Raw genomic sequence first — 16,155 nt, forward strand, 5'->3', positions numbered from 1 at the left:
GTTTTGTTAAAACAAAACAAAAAAATATGTTTATTGATACATATATATGTTTACGGCATAAAAACACACTGTGGAAATGATATACACCAATTATAGGAAATTGGATAACTCTGAATAGGAAAAAAGAAAAAGATAAGGGGAAGGGATTTCATATCTAACATTTCTTTCAAATAAAAGAAGGGCAAAGAGATATCTGAAGCAAATATGGTATAAAGTTAACATTTGTTAAATGCATGCCTGATACAGATTTTCTGTACTTTTCTGTGTTTGAAATTTTCATAATTAAAAAACTTTTATGTTTTATGTTAATTTTTTAAACTTTTATGTTAAAAAATGCATGAAAATACAGAGCAACCAATTGCAATATGTGGTCTTTATTTGCATACTGAGTCCAAAAAACAAGCTGGAAAAAGGACACACGTACTACATTTATAAAACAATTGGAAACTTGAACCCTGACTATATGTTGATATTATGGAAGCTTTGATAATTTTTCCTAGGTGTGATAATAGTTTAAAAAAGAGAGCCTTATCTTTCAGATATGTATGTATCAGTACATACATACTGATGTATCAGTATATGCTTACAGATGATTTTTAGAATTTGCTTCAAAATAGCACAGGGTGTGTGTTGTTGCTGGGCATGGGGGATTGGTGGGTAGGAATCTACATAAATCACCACTGGTCATAATTTCCTAATTTTTTGAAGTTGGGTGATGGTACATGAGCAGTTATTATACTCCTCTGCTTAATTTTGTACGTGTTTCAAACTATGCATACATTCAGGTAATCAGGGAATATGTCAAGCTCAAATTTTAAATCAAAACAAATTAAGATGTTCCAACCTCAGAGTCCCTGTTAAGAAGCAGGGACAGCTTTTTAAGATTGTGCTGAATTAAACAATATGTACGTCTCCAGCTACAAGGACAGGGCAGTATTTTCATGGCACTGAATTCCTCTTAAGGTTGTAGAGACCAGGGACTCCTAAGTACCATGGCAATAAAACTGGAAACTGCCTTCTGCATGACTCTACCCACACTGAAAGAGTTATGCCTCTCATTTTCCTGAAAGAAGAACTGAATTCATTTCTCTGCCAGGTGAATAATGCAGAAAATCAACCTAGGAATTTTAATGCTGCATTTACTTCTTACTGGTTCAGCAGAGGGAAAAGCAGATGTTAAAATTCTTAAGCATACCAGATCCAGTGTTTTTCTTTAAACCAGAAGAAGGCAAGCAATTAGATCAAACACACCCAAGCTAATTAGTTCTACCTCCTTCTTAATAATTATGTTATTGCCAGACTTTTTAAAAAAGGCACCCAATTCTTTAAAGGTATATAAATGAGTGTTTTTTTCTCTTGATCAACTACAAAATTATGAGATGTCAAAGAACTTACATGCCTTTTTCTGTTCTGAGAAGTTGGTATTTACAGTTTTCAGAGCAACATAAAATTTTTTCTTTTTAAAAACGAGAATCACTTTGTAATTCTTATCTGTTTGAAATAACATTTGCTGAGAAGCCAAACCCTGAAATATCTTTTCCAACTGCAGCTTTGAATTTATGTCACTCAAAAATGATTAAAATTTTAGAAGTACAACATAATATATAGAAAATGTTTTGTTCAGTGTAAATTTTCACACTCAACATTCTTTTCATATTTATGTTTGCAATCAGAGCAAAGATTACTATATTACATTTCTGGAAATTAAACTTAAATACTTTTAGAAATTGTACCATTAGAGAAGTAGGCAGTTTGCAGAACAGAGGCAAAATTAGGACTTTATTAAAACAGGAATCAAATGAGAATATATATACTAAGATTAATTACTTTACTCCTTGAAGCCATCTCTTCCTATAGGAGATGATTTTACGTTGTCTTATGCATACAAATGTCATGTGGAGCTACTCTAGATGTTAATATTTGTGCTTCCTGACTTGTGACCTATGACTAACACTGGAGCCTAAGAAACCAATTTCCCTTTAATTATCTACAAGGTGACACAAATTCCCAAGTTTACACTACATCCTCCTCCTTTTAGATCTCTTTCTTCTGTAAACAACTCTTCTTAAGAAGGAGCCACAGCATTACCATACAATTTAACTTCTCTTTAGTGGAATCAGCCACCGAGAGCAAAGAGCAAGTAGCCTCAGTGACTTAGTGACCAATGGCCCCAGCGCCTTCCAGACCAATAAGGGCCACCAAGCACACTGCCCTCTGATAGCCTGTTACCTCACAGAGTAGGAAGACGCAGACACAGATAACTATAAAAGAGGCTAATGAACACTGTCCACAGGCGGACACCACTTCAGAGATCTTCCAAAGAGAGCATTTTTAGATGTGGTAGCCAGGACAGGCTTCAGAGCAAAGACAGAACTGGAATTGAGCCTGGCTGACCAGAATGTCAACAGGAAGAGGTGGCCTTGGGTGGAGGTATTTTAGGTAGAGCTCACCCCTACTGCAAAGGGGAGGAAATGCTGGATGCCATAAGAAAAGACAGCTGTTGGGTCTGGTGGAATTATGAGTTAGTGCAGATAAACCAAAGGGGTGGGGATGTGTTGGAAGATTGTGGCGGGTTTTGAATGGGAATGCTGGGAGTTTTAACTTTAGGAGGTAAGTTTTGCAGCTGCTGGTGATCAGGACCCTTCTATGGTCCCGTGTCTATCTACATACTTGGCTTCGCCTGCACATGTAGGTCCAAGGCAGGGTCAGAAGGGAGCTGTTATTCCCCATTTTTCATCTGCTTGGAATAAGCCCACATTTAGCCAGTCATGTTTCCATCCCTTTGATGGACAGAACATTATTTATTTTTTCAGTTAGGAGAGGGTGTGTCAGAAGGAAAACTGTTTTGAGCTTCTTGTCCATTCACTCTTCAATCAACACTGAGTGCCTAGTATGTGCCCTGCACTGGGTCGGACACCAGGGAAACCGAGTTGAACAAGACTTTGTCTCAGCACCCAGGAAGTTTATAACCCATACAATCACTTCAAAAACTGTTCCAGTTTCTTAAAAGCTAAATAGGCACCAGTTCTAGGATGAATTCTACTCCTAGGTATTTATCCAAGAAAAGGGAAAACATAATTCACAAAAAGCCTTGTACAGACTGTTTATAGCAGTTTTATTTATAAGAGCCAAAAACTAGAAATAAGCCAGGGATCTATCCACAGAAGACTGGATAATTGTGGTACATTCATCTAAGCAAGATTCCTTAGTAATAAAAGGGAACCAATTACAGATTCATGCAACAGCATGGATGCATCTCAAAAACAGTCTGTTGAGCGAAAAAACCCTGGACACACAAAGGTACGTAGTATTTGATTCCATGTCATTCTAGAATAAGCAAAATTAACCTGTGGTTGATGGAAAGCAGATGAGTAGCTGCTTCTGGGAGTGAAGGTTGGTTGGTAAGAGGTAGAAGGGAGCTTTCTAGAGTGATGGCAGTACTCTGTGCCTTGAAATTCTTTCCACAAAAATGATTGAATAATAGAGTTAATATCTGAGCATTCAATGTATGTAAATATCTCAAACAAACAATATATAGCAACTTAAGAGTCCAGAGGGAAAACAAGTGACAAAATATGGTGGAAAGTAACACAAGGATTTACTGGACACTAGAATCACAAGGAAAGCTCCTAACCCAGATTGGGAGGGTCTGGATGGGCATTTGGAGGAAAGTGACCCTGGAGCTGGGGTCTTGAAAGACGAACAAGAGTTTACCAGGTTGAGAATAAAGGGTGGAGGAGAGGATATTCCTGAAAGAGGAAATAGATGTACAAACGGGGCAGATTTATGGCCTTTCACATAAATGGAAGAACTTCCTATGGCTGGACCACAGGGAGAGAAAGGACAGAGCAGCGTGAGATGAGGCTGAGAGATCAGAGGTCAGATCAGGCCTCCAGGCCGAAGCACATAACCTCCTGCACTTCATCAGCAATGACTAATTTCAGCACACGGTGCATTTGAATAAGCCCAAGGAAGGTGACCCAAAAAAGTCCTAAGAGGACTGGACACAAATCCTTATCCACAGGCCCAAATGCTGGCCGAGGGGCTAAACAAAACTCTATCTAAAATTCATTGTGTTGTATTTGGTATTCAGAAGACAACCCACGTGGTAAATCACGTCGGCATATGTCGTTTGGATTTCAGTTGTTCCTACGGGAGAAAGGATGTATTTGAAGGGTGTGCCATGCACAATGAGTTTATTTCAACACCCACTTACATCACTGGTTTTCTTCCTAGTATACTTTAAGGGATAGTAGCCCTGCAAGGTTCTGGGCTGGAGAAGAGGATGTTGTGGTTAAATAGGTTTGGTATGTGCCACTTTTGGAGAGTCACAGTACACATGAGCACAATGAAAGTTTTGAAGAAGTTGTGTAGTCGCCAAACCGCCATTTCCCAGTACCATCTGATTATGGGAACCTTCTATCATGTACTGTGTAATGTTTTTTGAGAAGTGTCTATTTAGATAATACTCCAATGAGACATAATATGTCCTTCAGGTCCCCAGAGCAACTATTTTGGAAGCGGCCCAGTGGATGAAGCAACTGAATGTTCTTCCTAATGCTCTGCTCCTTTTTTAACACAAGGTATAACAGTAACAGTGACAATAACTGTGTCTACTAAGTGCTTCCAAAGTTCTCAGAATTGTACGTTTCATCTTATAAAACCCTCATACCACCTACAAAGTAGATACTGTCAGAAGTCCAATTTTACAGATGAGGAAACTGACACACACCAAGTTTAAACACTTGCTTAAGTTTTTACAGGTGGTAAATCTGAACCCAGGCCTTCTATCTTCACCACTATGCCACTCAGCCACCTCCACTGTTCAATATTAATCAAGTTTATTCCTTCATGCATTCATTTGTTAATCTATTCATTGATTCATTCATTCAACTCCCTCATGTAAAAGTGAAGTACCAGAAAATACACCTAAAGTTCATTACATTGGAAAATGCATCGTTTTAGTCTATGTTTGCTGAAACTTGGTTTAGGAGGTGGGAGAAGATGTATTCTTTATCTTTTCATCTTTGAATGACGGGGAAATATCACATCACCTACCTTCTTCACATGAACATATGTCTCGTCTTGACCATTCTGGTCAAAAATGATATTGCTAGGCAGGTTTCCGCCCTAGTGTTTTTTCTGGGTCCTTGTTGAATTAGTCATTTAACCATGCACTTCATGAAATAAATTTTCTGAAATTTTCCTGAACCACACATCCTCAAAGTTAGCCAATGGTCTAAAAAGATAAAATAACCATCTCTAAAAAAAATACCCACCATATCTATATATTACCTATATCTCTTATCTGAAGAGGAAATATTTTAATTTGAAATATTGTAACTCACTGGCAGCAGCATTTGCAAAAACCCTTCCATATTCCTATCAGAAGCAATGATAATTTCTTTGAGTAGGATAATTTTAATGTGATTTTTCCCAGTACTTTGCTCACACAGTTAAGATTTAAGCTTTTCCCCGCTACATCCATTAAGGTAATCACCTCATACCCAGCTCAGAGCAGAGGTAGCTCATAAAAGACAAATGTAGTATCTGATCTTTCACGATGCTTTACCTCAGGCTGCTTGTTCAGCATAAAATAACTAAAATTTTAAAAAAAATCTTTGCAGATAGTTGAGTGAAGTACCCTAAAAGGCAGCTAAACACACCCTCCCCCTTGCAGTACCGCTGCATTCTCCTTTCAAGGGGGATGGGATTCCAGTCCGCAGTCCTCGGGGACACATCAGTGTGTGACTGTACTTCCTCACACTGGAGCCCAAATGCAAAATAGGGCCTCATGATTATGCTGACTAACAGACCATCAGGTTTTGGCCCAAACCTTCCTTTTGTTTTCTCCTTCCAAGCTATGTGCCAGTGAAAAGTAGTTTGCACATGCAAAACTTTGTGGGTGCATTTTAGAGCTCATGCTGAACAGAAGCATCAAGTGTCTAAAAATACAGGATGAGCTCGGCTTTGTGTATAATCTATCATGCCAACCTGGACACATTAACAAGTAATCAAAAATAGGTTAACTATTTTTGGTAGGAATAAATTCATCAAGAGTCAGAAGTTTAATCTACTCATTGGAAGTAACGCAGCTTTAAAAGCCTTTCGTTTCTTAAAAGAAGGTTCCATTTTAATCAGATGGAATATATATTAAGAATTATACATTCCATATTCTTGTTATATAATAACATCCCCAAAACAGAGCCATATGGAAACAAGTCAAGAAAACACAACCTACATTTATCCAAGAGTTTAGGCTTACGTAATTTTAAGAATAGTTAATAGCTCCATATTTACTACACTAAAATAAGAAGAAAAAAAAATCCAGCACAGCTAAACAGTTGACTGCAAGGGTGCGTCTGAAATGACAAGAATACAAGCCTAAGATCCTAAACACAGATTCATGAAGCTTTTGGCAAAGCCAAGTATGTGAAGTCTCTTTCTCCTTGACTCCTAATATCTCACCATCCCACCTTCTGCCATCTGCCTCTAGCAAATGTCAGTGGATTCCCAGGATGGAAGCATGTTTCCTTTCTGATTCATTCCTAAAAGACTCCCCAAAATATGGCCTACTGCAACTGAGCATGACTGCCCTGAATTCACGGGAAATCACCAAAGCCATAGTCCTCTTTCAGCCATCCAGAAGAATCAAGAATCCCTCCCATCTAAAGGACTGGTGTCTAAATTGAACACTTACAGACTCCTATACTGACAGCCCAAACCATCTTTGAGAAGTAGGAACTTCAAAATTCAGAGTCTACAAGAAAGCACTGAGGCTTCTGAGGACACGTTAGAAAACAGAGCGTTAAAATCACCTCCTGATTTGGGGTTTTGCATGGACAGGGCTCTGAGCAGGCGATTCCTGTTTTTTGTTGCTGGCGGATTTATGAGACTCTTAGAACGCAAGGCCCTTATTGCAATGTTATAACATTCTGTGTGATTCACTGATTGCAAATCACTGCACAGGGTGCCAAGATCGCTGGTAGGAAGCAGGTCATTAAATAAAATTAAAACTCTGCCAATGCTTCTTCCAAAGCTTTACAGCAGCACCGGTCCTTACAAAATGACCTCAATTCACCTGAGAAGTCGAGTCTCCAGTATTTTTGGCAGATGATCCAAATATTCTATATTTAATCCAAACATCCAGCATGTTATGTTTTAGGAAGAAAAACCTGTAGTGTAATGAAATTTGCACAAAGAGAGCTATGGAAAAGAGTGAAAATAATGAAATTCTGCACAGTCGTACTGTGAAATTGTTCAGCAAAAGGCTCAGGGTCCTATCTTGCAGAACCGGGAACCTCTGTAAGACCACATTTTTCCTTAGGTAAACCTTCAAACCAAGCATTAACATTTCAAATTAAATTGAATTAATATCTTACCTAGAAAGCGAATGGGTACCCGGGCCCCTTCTCCAAGCAAACTCCACAGTGATTTATCATGGCAAATTAGCATCTCCACAGATCAAACCCCAGGCCCCGGCTTACTTATTATCTGGCTCGAAGTCTGAGCAGAAAAAGAGGACAAGACGTTGCCTCCTCAGCCAACTGTTTCTGGGGACTAACCAGCTGAGGACACATAGGTGCCTTTCAGTCAGTCTGTCTGGGGTAGAGCAAAGGGATATATTCCTTAAGATGCCACCACATTTAATTTTAAGATTGCTATGATAAATATATGATCTTTCAGGCAATACTTTAAGGCTGACAAGTAGAAGGTGCTGCCAGGGAAATTGGTTCACATTCTAAGAGTGTACTTAACGAAACAAATACTAATTGTTTTGCCTGGGGAGATACATTGGACTGTTAAATAGGACTTAGCAGAAGAAAAAGGGTTTAAGAAAGTGTTTCACTGATGCTGAGCTAGCTGCCCATGTTTAATTTACTGGTGTTCAAGCTACTTTATGGTTAAAAAAGAAATGCCCCAGTGAACAGATAGGCTGACTAACTGTTGTTCATATAACAATTAAATGCTAAATTGTTTATGTGACATCTTCCTCAAAGGACAGCAATGAATTCATTTCTACTTGTTTAGAATAAATTAAGGCATTTTATGGAGAATATGTTTTAACTGTTTGAGCTTTCATTTGCTACACATGGCCATGTGTGGCTATACGTACAATATTCTAAAGGGAAAAATAACTCATATAAGAAGATGCTCTCTAGAGTTGAACAAAGAGTACCTATATCAAACTGATAAATGAGGCTATACGTCTGAAGACAAATTTATTTCAACATTAATGAGGAAGAAAAGTTGGCAACCGTTAAAGTCTGCTACCTAGAATCCAGAAAGGTATTCATGGCAAGCAATTTTATAGTTATCCTGATATTTCAGGAATGCCACCTCACATATACCCATCTTAAAAAGTTTTCAAACTCACTCAATCCAGGTAGCTAGCCTGAAGCACTTGCCTACTCCACCTGTATTAACCCCCATCACACTCCACAAGTCTATTGGCTTTCCTCAACCTGTTTCAATGCCTCAGTCAAGTCAAGCTGTGTGACTCAAGCTCATAGTTGCTTTCATTTCTGCTAAAGAGTGTGGACGTTGACTCCTTCATTCATGTCACAAATTTTTATCAAATGTTCATTAGATGCCAAACACTGTGCACTGTGCTTTGTCAATTGTGATAGAGCGGCGAACAAAGGAGATAAATGGAGCGCCCCACTCTCTTGAAGCTCATTCTACAGTGGGACAGGCAGACCTTACGTAATTTATTACACATGTCATTAATTCAAATTATGAGAAGTGCTAACAAGGGGTGCTTCCTGGTGATTCTGAGCCTTGATTTTTATCAGTCTATACAGGACTAACAAGGACAAATAAATTCAGGATAACTGAACTCAAAAAGAGATTAAGGTCATAAACCAGAACACAATTTTTAAATTTAAAATTGGTTTAAACCAAAATACTCCTGTTGAGTGTTCTCAACATTTTCTTTCTGGCAGGAAAGTCTATTCAGGGAACTCAAGTATTATCAGAAGTTTTCCTGGGGATATATTGATATAATGCAACCATTTATATAATGCAACCCATGAGGGTTGGATGTTCTGTAGATGTGGAAGTTCTACATCCCAAGTTGAGATGTTCAGTCTTGCTGCCAAAATCTCTCTTAACATTTGGTTCTGAAAACATGGTTGACTGATGTAACTTCTTCTCTCAGAGACGAACAAAGGCAAACAAAATGCTGTGACTTATTTCCTAAGACAGTTCCGGTGATATACTAACAAACACCTCCTCTTAGACCAATATGGAAAAGTAGTTAACCCTTTATATTCTAATCTATTTCCAGTCTGAGTAAAAAAAAGTCCCCAATTTACATATTTTTTAAAAATCACATTTGAAACTATTGGCTTCCTGCTGACATTTAGGAGACATTTTCATTTCTATCAGCAGGCCACCTCTGAATCACAATTACAATGAATTCTTTCTACCAGGTAGGGATGAAGCTGAAGTTCACCGGATCCCAGAATATCCTTGGCAATTTTTTTCTTTTTAAGTTCTGCTAACACTTCCTTCTCTTTTGTACAGATGAGGAATTAAGGCTTAGGAATCACGCAGCAGCCATACGAGCCTGAGTTAGCATTTGAACCGAGGTTCTCTAACATCAGGCCCAGTGCAGGGGAAGATAACAGGACGGTTGCTTCAGAATCACTTAAGGAAAATGTCAGATATACAAATTTGCAGGCCCAGCCAAGTCCTACCAAATCAGAATCTCTGCACAGAGGAATTCGTATTTCTATTGCCTTCTCCCAGAAACCATGGTACACAGCCAGCTACAGTAACCACGGTTCTAGCAGCCAATCCCACCCACGGCATCTCACTTCTCATGAGCCTCACAGTTAGAGGGTGGCCCTCCGTAACACCATCACAGGATTTTGGGAGCTGGAGTTGGGGTGGGGGGAAGTGAAAAAGAAAAGTTGTCTTCTTTGAAACACAGAGACAGCAACCACCATCTCACAGGATGTTGTAAAGGGCAAATGAGACCATGAATTCAAAATGTGCTTTTGAACGGCATGAAGTACCATATAATATTACATTAATTCACCCAAAGGTGAATTAACTGGGATGGAATTTCCAAGCCAAGAGGAATATAAACGTCTCAATTTAAGTGAAAAAGAAAGTACAGGTTAGACCATCTATTTTTACAAATAAAGTTTTACTGGAACACAGCTAATCTCATTCTTTTTTTTTTTTAACATCTTGATTGGAGTATAATTGCTTTACGGTGGTGTGTTAGTTTCTTAAGGTACTGTCTATGGCTGATTTAGAGCTATAACGGCAGAGTTGACTATATGCGACAAAGACTGACGGCCTGAAAAGACGCAAGTATTCACTGTGTGGTCCTTTAAGGAAAAGTCTGCCGCGCCCTCTGAACCAGATGGTCATATTTTTCTTAGGCAAACATTAAACATCAGTCCTTAGCTGAACACCCCACATTTTAGGCAAGTCCTGAAAATTGAATTTTCACGGTTGGATGGACATGGGGGTGAGAGAGGAGACAGTCCCCAGATTCTGATTTGTGGAAGGCATGATGTTTTCTTTGCCCACTTTGGGTCATTGTCCCAGGAGTCATTGAGACTGACAGGAGCACGCCTTATCCTTCAGGTATGTTTGGTACCTAAATGGTTACAAACTTTCCTTGCAAACCCAACCCTTAATCACTTTGAGAGTAAAGCCCCACTGTACTAGAGAGGTCAAATATGTAACCCACAGACCACATATGTGTGTATGTACATGTATGCATATATGTACTTGTATGTAGGGTGGGTTAAGCTAAGGATGACCCAAGGTCAGGCCTAACCCCCTGGAATCCTTCATACTGAGTAGGTTCCCACTTTAGCAGCTTGTTCAAACCAAATTGGAAGCTCGGCGGGGATGAACAGCCAGCCACACGGCTGGCTGGCTGCCTCTGAATCCACCCACCTGCGGGTTTTGCTCTCCTGCTGTGTACTGGGCTCTATTCACTAAGGCGGGATGGCCCTGGCCCAGCTGGCTCACATAGCAAACCTGCCCCCAGAGAACTATGCAGTCAGGAAGTTGGCAGTCAGCACCCTTGGCTCACCAGGCTCTACAAGCAAATGGCATGTTTCCTTTTCCTGGTACAAAATCTGCAAAATCATCTATACTTGTCAGTGAGAAAAATTAAAATTAAGTCTTTGAGCCCAATTATCTATGCTCTTGTCATAACGCAGATGACCGAGAGCAAGCAGTATTTATGATTTCCTTTAAAATGTTAACCAAAGTGATAGCCAAGATTCTAGAAGAAAAGATAAAGAGCTGATCAATGATTTCCCAATTTTGACTTCTACAAACTCCCATAGATATATCTGGATAATAACTTGATGTCATATGAATATTCTCAACCCTTCAGCTTTGGTTTTATTTAAGCAATCCAAAATAAAGGCATCTAATATTCCCTCCCAATCATATAGAGAGTTCAAAATTCCCAAAGCTCTTTAATTAAGGTCTAGGTTTGGGAAAATGTCCTAATGAATATATAGACATTTTTCTGCCCTAATTTCTGTATTGACACAGGCTTGATAACATATACCTATATCTACAAATATAAAGAATATACATATTTACCCCAATTTTACTGTTACACATTTTTTTAAACAAAGTTTGGTTCACTCCCCTAACCAAGTTAAAAAAAAAAAAAAAGCTCAGATTGTTAAATTATAGTTCAAATATGGTACATTTTTTAAAAAATTAAAGCTTTCATGGCACCTAAAAACAGCAAAGAGAAAATAATAATTTTATCCTGTGTTAAAGGCTGAATTGTGTCCCCCCCCAAATTCATATATTAAAGTCCTAACCCCCATTACCTCAAAATATATTCGAAGATAGAGCCTTCAAAGAAGTAATTAAGTGAGGTCATTAAGATGGGTCCTAATCCAATATGGCTGATGTCCTTTAAGAAGATGAAATTAGGACACAGATTTGCACAGAGCAAAGACCATGTGAAGACAGGGAGAAGATAACCATCTATAAGCCAAGAAGAGAGGCCTCAGAAAAAGCAACCCTGCCAACACCTTGATCTTTGACTTCCAGCCTCCAGAACTTCATTATGGCAGCTCTAGCAAACTTATACATCCACCTTTTCAAATACTTCTTTGTCACTGAAGTCTATATTATCTAACGCCAGCTTCAGTTTTATGGGAAATTGCCTGTAGGTCTTTAATAAAGCTTCCTTCCACACAGATAACACAAATAAGGTACCCATCTCTGAATTATAGAATATTTTTAAAACGTTAGAAATTATCACGTACTCACTTCTTAAAGACTACTACTTAAATACTAACTACAGCATAGCCTTTTATTTGGAAATTTTCTATTCTATTTCCATATGTAAAAAACATGTCATTGAAAGTTTAACGCAGCTGTCTGTATTTTAAAAAATATAACAACATTGCCAAGATGAAGTATTCTGAATACAATGCTTTGAATTTGAAAATATTTTGATGGGCACCAAATTCTAACAAGCAGCAAAGCAAAACACTCTTCTGGAGTCCAAACTTGATAAAGTTATTCTCTTTCCAATGTCAACTACGTGACTAAGGCATGAAATTTGGTTCTCGATTTAAATTTTATCATATGCGTTATGGCAAAACTATGATGCTTTAACTACATTGAAAAGGAACTTTTTAGGTAACCTGCAAATGTTGAGGTACAGATAAAAATATAACTGAAAAGGGAGACTAAGAAGATTTCAGATTAATTATCATACCAGAAAGTATTTTCTCTGTTGATTAATGAAAAAAAGGCAAATATAAACTAAGAGAGACACTGAGTAAATAGTCCTAGAATTCTAAAGCTAGGAGAGAAAAAAAAAGGCACAGAAAGAATGTTTTTTGTTGGTTTTGCCTTTAAGAAGACTAATACAGTTGAGCATTTCATGGGGCCAATTACATAGCAATTGTCCTACAGGGACTATATTGTTTAAAGAAATTCAAATTTTCTGTAGTCTTGGCTAGTGTCCCTCAGAGGAGTGCAGATTAAGTTCCTAAGCCAACCATCTCTTCCACTATAAATAAAATCAAATACCAACTTGGATCTAATGTTCAAACATCAAGAATTTTGTTCATGAGACAACTTCCAAAACTGGAAAGTAAAGTTCTTTATAAAGTATTACCTTAAAAAATATTTACAAGTAACACAGGGATATTGTTAGGCAACACTAGAGAAACAAATGACCCTTAACAAAATGTGTCTTATGGGAAAAAAGTGAAGCTGAAGGGTATTTATATCTGAAGATCCTCAGAGCTCATGCAAGCACTGGCCACCACAGCCCAAATGATTGAGAAATATTTTCCAAATGGTAATATTAAAAAAAGAAGGAAGGGACGAAAACAACAACAAAGAACTGGACCTTCCTCATGAACATCCTGCCAGATATTACAATAGGAGTTATTCTAGTTCTACTCCAACTTCTTTTAAAAGGACAATTCAAAACAGCATTCTAGAAATTAACAACGTGCAGTGTAATGGTTCAGAGCATGGGCTCCGGAACCAGTCTTCCCAGTTCCTCTCTGGCTCTGCTATTTACTAGCTCTGTGGCCTTGGACAAGTCACTGAACCTCTCTGTGCCTCAGTTTCCCCCCTCAAATGGAGATAATAACAGAACCAGCTCAGTGGGTGGTTGTGAGTACTAAATGAATTTCTCCATGTCAGACCTTAGCACAGTGCTTGAAGTTTGGCAAGTGTCATATAACTGTCAGTGGTGGCAGTGGTGATGGAGATATTGAAAAACCAACTGAACACAAAGTGCACAGGAAAATGTCTGGTGAAGCCTGGCTTGAACAAACTAAATGAAAATTCCAATCTAGGTGACAGCTAAACACGTTAGAGAATTTTATTTACATACAATTTTTTCCACCAGGCTTACTGCTCCCAAAATTCACATTTCCACTTATCTGAGCTGCTCTTAGGCACCCAGTACAAGACCAGACAAAAGAGCAAAGCATTCTTTAAGGAGCTGCCTGAAAACAGCTGACCTTAGGGCCTACTGATGAAACCAAACCACGGTTAAACACACATTTAACAACAACACCAGCCAAGAACAGGAGAGGCAAACTTGGTTAGCCAGGGTAGTTGTCACTGATGACCACTCACACAAAGATACAAGAGCAAATGTGAAAGCAGGGGACAGTGACGTGGCATCATCCTTGATTCTGGCACGTGGACTGTCCCCCCCCTCCCGCCTCCCACCTCCCACCCCCTCCCCCCCGGCCTACGTGGACAGCACAAGCAGAGTCTAGTGAAGACCACAGCGGTGGCTTATGTTGAGCTACTTTTTTTTTTTTTTTTTGCGGTACGCGGGCCTCTCACTGTTGTGGCCTCTCCCGTTGCGGAGCACAGGCTCCGTACGCGCAGGCTCAGCAGCCATGGCTCACAGGCCCAGCCGCTCCGCGGCATGCGGGATCTTCCCGGACCGGGGCACGAACCCGTGGCCCCTGCATCGGCAGGCGGACTCTCAACCACTGCGCCAGCAGGGAAGCCCATTGAGCTACCTTTGATTCTAAGAACCGAGAAAACTCTGGAGTGGCTTGAACAATTTTATCTGGCCCTGACAACCCTCTTAAGAATATATATCCCATTTTCATTCCACTTCCCTACCACCTCCTTAATCTCTGACTTTCTTCTCTCTCCTCCAGAAACTGCTTATCATGCTTAAGTAAACAAACGTAAATAGGGTTTTCTGACCAGTTGCAAAACTCCAGCGCTTGACAGCCCACACTGCCTTTCTGATCTAATCCCCCCTGCACACACCAGGACGCTCCTGAGAGAGGAAGGCCAGAGATGATTTTGCTCTCTTCTATCAATGTCCTGAGTGTCCTTGGCCTACACTGGACACAACATCTGAAGCTGAAGCACGTTTTCTCAGCATTTCCCTGGGCTATATTTAATTCCTTACATGTGGAGACACTGGTTTTGTATATAATTACTGTTTATTTCCTTAGTACATGTCCTGTCTCCTGTATGCAGGCTGCCAAATGTTTAAAAGCTTTCTACTTTAAAGCACAAGTCAACAGAAAGAGGTAGGAGATACAGAAAAAGCAGAAATACTTCTTTCAAACAAAAGTGTAATGTGGTTTAACTCAAACTGAGTTTCTGAATTACCCCAAAGCCCGTATGCAAAATCACAGTGACAACACAGAAAGCACTGCAGATAGCAACTTAATGAATCCAACACAGCAAAGCAACACGTATCAAGAGAAGGCATTCTGCAATATGGTCTCTGTAGTGTTAGGGCTGCAACATAATACATTAAAGGGGTTACACTTTGCTACATTCTGCCCATTTTTTAAACCCCAATTCACTGTTCCATTTTGTTTCTTTTTTATTTAAGGAATACTTGAAACGATACTTAAAGAACTATTTCATTCTCTCTTATATGCTGACAAGAAATAAGAATGTTACAGCAATGACTGAACAATGTAAAGAATTATCCACTGCTAAGAATCAACATACTTTGGGTTAGTAATACATCTACTTTCAGGCAGTGTCAGAATTATTTACTCTCTAATTTGGAGAAGCTGAACACATTTAAACCTTTTCATTGCTGACAAATTATCCTACTGACAAACTAAGAATAACTATGAAGCATGGAAACCAATCTCTGTCCAGTTCTGAAGAGCTCTATACCACTGCTTGTTTCACGTTTCTGAAACATTTTGCTGTCGGTGATTTATTTCCCATCCATGTGGCCAGCCATTTGTTTATTCTATTGCATGCCATCTGTTTTTCGGTAGAGAGGTTTTGAATTCTTCTCATTCCCTACCTCATATCCCACAGAAAACAATTTATAATAGACATAGAGTTAAATCATTTGGATTCATGTGGAGTTGGTAACTCGAGCTGCCTTTCATTTATATTTGGCAAATGCTTTAATGGGATTAGCAAATTGTGTCATTACGAGGTACTTACGGAGACACAACACCTTTTTTTTTTTTTTTACAATGACAAATGATGTTAACAGTTTCATTTGGGGTATTTAACGGCACTACAGAAGATTTTACTAACATTGCAGGAAATTGCCCCGAGAGACAATAAAGCCCTACCACAAACCCTGTCCATATCTTTTATTTCTGAGAGTCAACAAGTATGTGTATCAGGATGTGGTTGGGTCTACAGTGAGGAATAAATATCAAGTTG

The 16,155-nt window shown here is 39.0% G+C and overlaps 1 protein-coding gene across 7 annotated transcripts in view; it reads right to left on the reverse strand.

The window, feature by feature from the left end:
• Positions 1-16,155, reverse strand: part of ARHGEF28 (Rho guanine nucleotide exchange factor 28) — a 311,929-nt gene that overhangs the window by 11,711 nt on the left and 284,063 nt on the right. The window lies entirely within an intron of this gene.

The sequence above is a fragment of the Aethalodelphis obliquidens genome, unplaced genomic scaffold (assembly GCF_003676395.1).
Source record: "Aethalodelphis obliquidens isolate GAN/ISIS:26980383/991018 unplaced genomic scaffold, ASM367639v1 scaffold4, whole genome shotgun sequence".
NCBI classification, from domain to species: Eukaryota; Metazoa; Chordata; class Mammalia; order Artiodactyla; family Delphinidae; genus Aethalodelphis; species Aethalodelphis obliquidens.